This window comes from Scyliorhinus torazame, unplaced genomic scaffold (assembly GCF_047496885.1).
Source record: "Scyliorhinus torazame isolate Kashiwa2021f unplaced genomic scaffold, sScyTor2.1 scaffold_492, whole genome shotgun sequence".
Lineage (NCBI taxonomy): Eukaryota > Metazoa > Chordata > Chondrichthyes > Carcharhiniformes > Scyliorhinidae > Scyliorhinus > Scyliorhinus torazame.
The window spans coordinates 143184-149832 of record NW_027308219.1 but is presented as its reverse complement, the minus strand read 5'-3'; the positions used below and the strand labels follow the sequence as shown (position 1 = coordinate 149832).

Genomic DNA, 6649 nt, shown 5'->3' with positions numbered 1-6649 from the left:
GAGAGCGCGAGGTGTGAGAGAGATCGTGTGTGAGAGAGTGTGTGTGAGAGAGAGTGTGAGAGAGTGTGTGTGAGAGAGTGTGTGAGAGAGAGTGTGCTGAGAGAGTGAGAGAGCGAGTGTGGAGAGAGAGAGTGTGTGAGAGAGGAGAGAGTGTGTGAGAGAGAGGTGTGATGAGAGTGTCGAGAGAGAGAGTCGTGCGAGGAGAGTGTGTGAGAGAGAGCTGTGTGAGAGAGAGAGCTGTGAGAGCGAGAGAGTCGCTGAGAGAGGCTGTGTGATCGCTAGGAGAGAGTGTGTGAGAGAGAGTGTGTGAGAGAGAGTGTGTGTGAGAGAGAGAGTGTGTCGAGAGAGTGTGAGAGAGAGTGTGAGAGAGTGTGTGAGAGAGGTGTGAGTGAGTGAGTGAGTGTGAGAGAGTGTGTGTGCGAGAGTGAGTGAGAGTGAGTCGTGTGAGAGAGAGAGTGTGAGAGAGTGAGTGAGAGAGAGTGTGTGAGAGAGTGTGTGAGAGAGAGTGTGAGAGAGTGAGTGTTGAGAGAGTGTGTTGCTTGTGTGAGAGAGAGAGTGTGTAGAGATGAGCGAGTGTGTGGAGAGAGAGTGTGTGAGAGAGTGCTGTGTGAGAGAGAGAGTGAGTGTGCTGAGAGAGAGTGTAGAGAGTGTGTGAGAGAGGTGTGTGTGAGAGATGAGCTGTGTGAGAGAGAGAGTGTGTGAGAGAGAGTGTGTGTAGAGAGAGTGAGTGTGTGAGAGAGAGTGTGTGAGAGAGAGTGTGTGAGAGAGATGTCGTGTGAGAGAGTGTGCTGTGAGAGAGAGTGTGTGAGAGAGTGTGTGTGAGAGAGAGTGTGTGTGAGAGAGGTGTGTGAGAGAGGAGTGTGAGAGAGTGTGTGTGAGAGAGTGTGTGCTGAGAGAGTGTGTGTGTGAGCGAGAGTGTGTGAGAGAGAGTGTGTGAGAGAGAGTGTGTGAGAGAGAGTGTGTGAGAGAGAGAGAGTGTTGTGTGAGAGCTGTGTGTGAGAGAGAGCTGTGTCGTGAGAGAGAGTGTGTGAGAGAGAGTGTGTGTGAGTGTGTGTGAGAGTGTAGTGAGAGAGAGTGTGTGAGAGCTGAGAGTCTTGCTGAGAGAGAGAGTGTGAGCTGAGAGAGCTCTAGAGAGAGTCGCTGAGAGAGAGTGAGTGTGTGTGAGAGAGCTGTGTGTGAGGTGTGTGTCTTTTTGAGTGTGAGTTCGTATCGGTGTTCAGGCACCCTTAATTCTGAGTGGCGGGTGCGTGTCGCTGCGTGCGCACACGTGTGTTTGCACGGCCCTCTGCGTGTACATTGCCTGGGCGCCCATCCCTCTCCCTGGGGCTGCCGTCTGCGTTGGCCGTCAGGAGGAGAGCGACGCAGTCGGCCGACCTTCCCCGACCTGGCATCCGCGCACGTCCGAGATTGAGGCCAGGGAGCGACGGTCTGCTTGTACGCGGGCGTCTGTCTTTGCGCGCTCCACGTTCTAACGCAATCCATTCTCTCTCCCCCTCTCTCGCCGTGATGAAGACCCCTCCCCGATCGGCAGCAGTGATGCCTCTGCACCCAGCTCCCCGAATAACGGCGCCCCTACTCAGAATGGAACTGCCCCCTCGCATCCCAACAACTCTCCAGAGGTGAGTCAGGCTCGCTGTGTAACTGTACAGAGTCACTGTTTATTCAGGGTGAGGATCACTCACTGTGTAACTGTACAGAGTCACTGTTTATTCAGCAGGGTGAGGATCACTCACTGTGTAACTGTACAGAGTCACTGTTTATTCAGGGTGAGGATCACTCACTGTGTAACTGTACAGAGTCGCTGTTTATTCAGCAGGGTGAGGATCACTCACTGTGTAACTGTACAGAGTCACTGTTTATTCAGGGTGAGGATCACTCACTGTGTAACTGTACAGAGTCACTGTTTATTCAGCAGGGTGAGGATCACTCACTGTGTAACTGTACAGAGTCACTGTTTATTCAGCATGGTGAGGATCACTCACTGTGTAACTGTACAGAGTCACTGTTTATTCAGCAGGGTGAGGATCACTCACTGTGTAACTGTACAGAGTCACTGTTTATTCAGCAGGGTGAGGATCACTCACTGTGTAACTGTACAGAGTCACTGTTTATTCAGGGTGAGGGTCACTCACTGTGTAACTGTACAGAGTCACTGTTTATTCAGGGTGAGGGTCACTCACAGTGTAACTGTACAGAGTCACTGTTTATTCAGGGTGAGGATCACTCGCTGTGTAACTGTACAGAGTCACTGTTTATTCAGGGTGAGGGTCACTCACAGTGTAACTGTACAGAGTCACTGTTTATTCAGGGTGAGGATCACTCGCTGTGTAACTGTACAGAGTCACTGTATATTCAGGGTGAGAATCACTCACTGTGTAACTGTACAGAGTCACTGTTTATTCAGGGTGAGGATCACGCACTGTGTAACTGTACAGAGTCACTGTTTATTCAGGGCGAGGATCACTCACTGTGTAACTGTACAGAGTCACTGTTTATTCAGCAGGGTGAGGATCACTCACTGTGTAACTGTACAGAGTCACTGTTTATTCAGCAGGGTGAGGATCACTCACTGTGTAACTGTACAGAGTCACTGTTTATTCAGGGTGAGGATCACTCACTGTGTAACTGTACAGAGTCACTGTTCATTCAGCAGGGTGAGGATCACTCACTGTGTAACTGTACAGAGTCACTGTTTATTCAGCAGGGTGAGGATCACTCACTGTGTAACTGTACAGAGTCACTGTTTATTCAGGGTGAGGATCACTCACTGTGTAACTGTACAGAGTCACTGTTTATTCAGCGTGAGGATCACTCACTGTGTAACTGTACAGAGTCACTGTTTATTCAGCAGGGTGAGGATCACTCACTGTGTAACTGTACAGAGTCACTGTTTATTCAGCAGGGTGAGGATCACTCACTGTGTAACTGTACAGAGTCACTGTTTATTCAGCAGGGTGAGGATCACTCACTGTGTAACTGTACAGAGTCACTGTTTATTCAGCAGGGTGAGGATCACTCACTGTGTAACTGTACAGAGTCACTGTTTATTCAGCAGGGTGAGGATCACTCACTGTGTAACTGTACAGAGTCACTGTTTATTCAGCAGGGTGAGGATCACTCACTGTGTAACTGTACAGAGTCACTGTTTATTCAGCGTGAGGATCACTCACTGTGTAACTGTACAGAGTCACTGTTTATTCAGCAGGGTGAGGATCACTCACTGTGTAACTGTACAGAGTCTCTGTTTATTCAGGGTGAGGATCACTCACTGTGTAACTGTACAGAGTCACTGTTTATTCAGCAGGGTGAGGATCACTCACTGTGTAACTGTACAGAGTCACTGTTTATTCAGGGTGAGGATCACTCACTGTGTAACTGTACAGAGTCACTGTTTATTCAGGGTGAGGATCACTCACTGTGTAACTGTACAGAGTCACTGTTTATTCAGGGTGAGGATCACTCACATTGTAACTGTACAGAGTCACTGTTTATTCAGGGTGAGGGCCACTCACTGTGTAACTGTACAGTGTCACTGTTTATTCAGGGTGTGGATCACTCACTGTGTAACTGTACAGAGTCACTGTTTATTCAGCAGGGTGAGGATCACTCACTGTGTAACTGTACAGAGTCACTGTTTATTCAGGGTGAGGATCACTCACTGTGTAACTGTACAGAGTCACTGTTTATTCAGCAGGGTGAGGATCACTCACTGTGTAACTGTACAGAGTCACTGTTTATTCAGGGTGAGGATCACTCACTGTGTAACTGTACAGAGTCACTGTTTATTCAGGGTGAGGATCACTCACTGTGTAACTGTACAGAGTCACTGTTTATTCAGGGTGAGGATCACTCACTGTGTAACTGTACAGAGTCACTGTTTATTCAGCAGGGTGAGGATCACTCACTGTGTAACTGTACAGAGTCACTGTTTATTCAGGGTGAGGATCACTCACTGTGTAACTGTACAGAGTCACTGTTTATTCAGGGTGAGGATCACTCACTGTGTAACTGTACAGAGTCACTGTTTATTCAGGGTGAGGATCACTCACTGTGTAACTGTACAGAGTCACTGTTTATTCAGGGTGAGGATCACTCACTGTGTAACTGTACAGATTCACTGTTTATTCAGCAGGGTGAGGATCACTCACTGTGTAACTGTACAGAGTCACTGTTTATTCAGCAGGGTGAGGATCACTCACTGTGGAACTGTACAGAGTCACTGTTTATTCAGCAGGGTGAGGATCACTCACTGTGTAACTGTACAGAGTCACTGTTTATTCAGCAGGGTGAGGATCACTCACTGTGTAACTGAACAGTGTCACTGTTTATTCAGCAGGGTGAGGATCACTCACTGTGTAACTGTACAGAGTCACTGTTTATTCAGGGTGAGGATCACTCACTGTGTAACTGTACAGAGTCACTGTTTATTCAGGGTGAGGGTCACTCACTGTGTAACTGTACAGAGTCACTGATTATTCAGGGTGAGGATCACTCACTGTGTAACTGTACAGAGTCACTGTTTATTCAGGGTGAGGATCACTCACTGTGTAACTGTACAGAGTCACTGTTTATTCAGCAGGGCGAGGATCACTCACTGTGTAACTGTACAGAGTCACTGTTTATTCAGCAGGGTGAGGATCACTCACTGTGTAACTGAACAGTGTCACTGTTTATTCAGCAGGTTGAGGATCACTCACTGTGTAACTGTACAGAGTCACTGTTTATTCAGGGTGAGGATCACTCACTGTGTAACTGTACAGAGTCACTGTTTACTCAGCAAGGTGAGGATCACTCACTGTGTAACTGTGCAGAGTCACTGTTTATTCAGGGTGAGGATCACTCACTGTGTAACTGTACAGAGTCACTGTTTATTCAGCAGGGTGAGGATCACTCACTGTGTAACTGTACAGAGTCACTGTTTATTCAGCAGGGTGAGGATCACTCACTGCGTAACTGTACAAAGTCACTGTTTATTCAGGGTGAGGATCACTCACTGTGTAACTGTACAGAGTCACTGTTTATTCAGCAGGGTGAGGATCACTCACTGTGTAACTGTACAGAGTCACTGTTTATTCAGCAGGGTGAGGGTCACTCACTGTGTAACTGTGCAGAGTCACTGTTTATTCAGCAGGGTGAGGGTCACTCACTGTGTAACTGTGCAGAGTCACTGTTTATTCAGCAGGGTGAGGATCACTCACTGTGTAACTGTACAGAGTCTCTGTTTATTCAACGTGAGGGTCACTCACTGTGTAACTGTACAGAGTCACTGTTTATTCAGCAGGGTGAGGATCACTCACTGCGTAACTGTACAGAGTCACTGTTTATTCAGGGTGAGGATCACTCACTGTGTAACTGTACAGAGTCACTGTTTATTCAGGGTGAGGGTCACTCACTGTGTAACTGTACAGAGTCACTGTTTATTCAGGGTGAGGATCACTCACTGTGTAACTGTACAGAGTCACTGATTATTCAGGGTGAGGGTCACTCACTGTGTAACTGTACAGAGTCACTGTTTATTCAGGGTGAGGATCACTCACTGTGTAACTGTACAGAGTCACTGTTTATTCAGGGTGAGGGTCACTCACTGTGTAACTGTACAGAGTCACTGTTTATTCAGCAGGGTGAGGAGCACTCACTGTGTAACTGTGCAGAGTCACTGTTTATTCAGGGTGAGGATCACTCACTGTGTAACTGTACAGAGTCACTGTTTATTCAGCGTGAGGATCACTCACTGTGTAACTGTACAGAGTCACTGTTTATTCAGCAGGGTGAGGATCACTCACTGTGTAACTGTACAGAGTCACTGTTTATTCAGGGTGAGGATCACTCACTGTGTAACTGTACAGAGTCACTGTTTATTCAGGGTGAGTATCACTCACTGTGTAACTGTACAGAGTCACTGTTTAGTCAGGGTGAGGATCACTCACTGTGTAACTGTACAGAGTCGCTGTTTATTCAGGGTGAGGATCACTCACTGTGTAACTGTACAGAGTCACTGTTTATTCAGGGTGAGGATCACTCACTGTGTAACTGTACAGAGTCACTGTTTATTCAGGGTGATGATCGCTCACTGTGTAACTGTACAGAGTCACTGTTTATTCAGGGTGAGGATCACTCACTGTGTAACTGTACAGAGTCACTGTTTATTCAGGGTGAGGATCACTCACTGTGTAACTGTACAGAGTCACTGTTTATTCAGGGTGAGGATCACTCACTGTGTAACTGTACAGAGCCACTGTTTATTCAGCAGGGTGAGGATCACTCACTGTGTAACTGTACAGAGTCTCTGTTTATTCAGGGTGAGGATCACTCACTGTGTAACTGTACAGAGTCACTGTTTATTCAGGGTGAGGATCACTCACTGTGTAACTGTACAGAGTCACTGTTTATTCAGCAGGGTGAGGATCACTCACTGTGTAACTGTACAGAGTCACTGTTTATTCAGCAGGGTGAGGATCACTCACTGTGTAACTGTACAGAGTCTCTGTTTATTCAGGGCGAGGATCACTCACTGTGTAACTGTACAGAGTCACTGTTTATTCAGCAGGGTGAGGATCACTCACTGTGTAACTGTACAGAGTCTCTGTTTATTCAGGGCGAGGATCACTCACTGTGTAACTGTACAGAGTCACTGTTTATTCAGCAGGGT

At 47.3% G+C, this 6649-nt stretch overlaps 1 protein-coding gene across 1 annotated transcript in view; it reads left to right on the top strand.

The window, feature by feature from the left end:
• Nucleotides 1-1517: 1517 nt before the first annotated feature.
• Nucleotides 1518-6649, top strand: part of LOC140406356 (histone deacetylase 4-like) — an 84440-nt gene continuing 79308 nt past the window's right edge. Inside the window, 1 exon segment of the mRNA XM_072494454.1 lies at nucleotides 1518-1619. The gene's annotated coding sequence lies outside the window, so the exon portion shown is untranslated.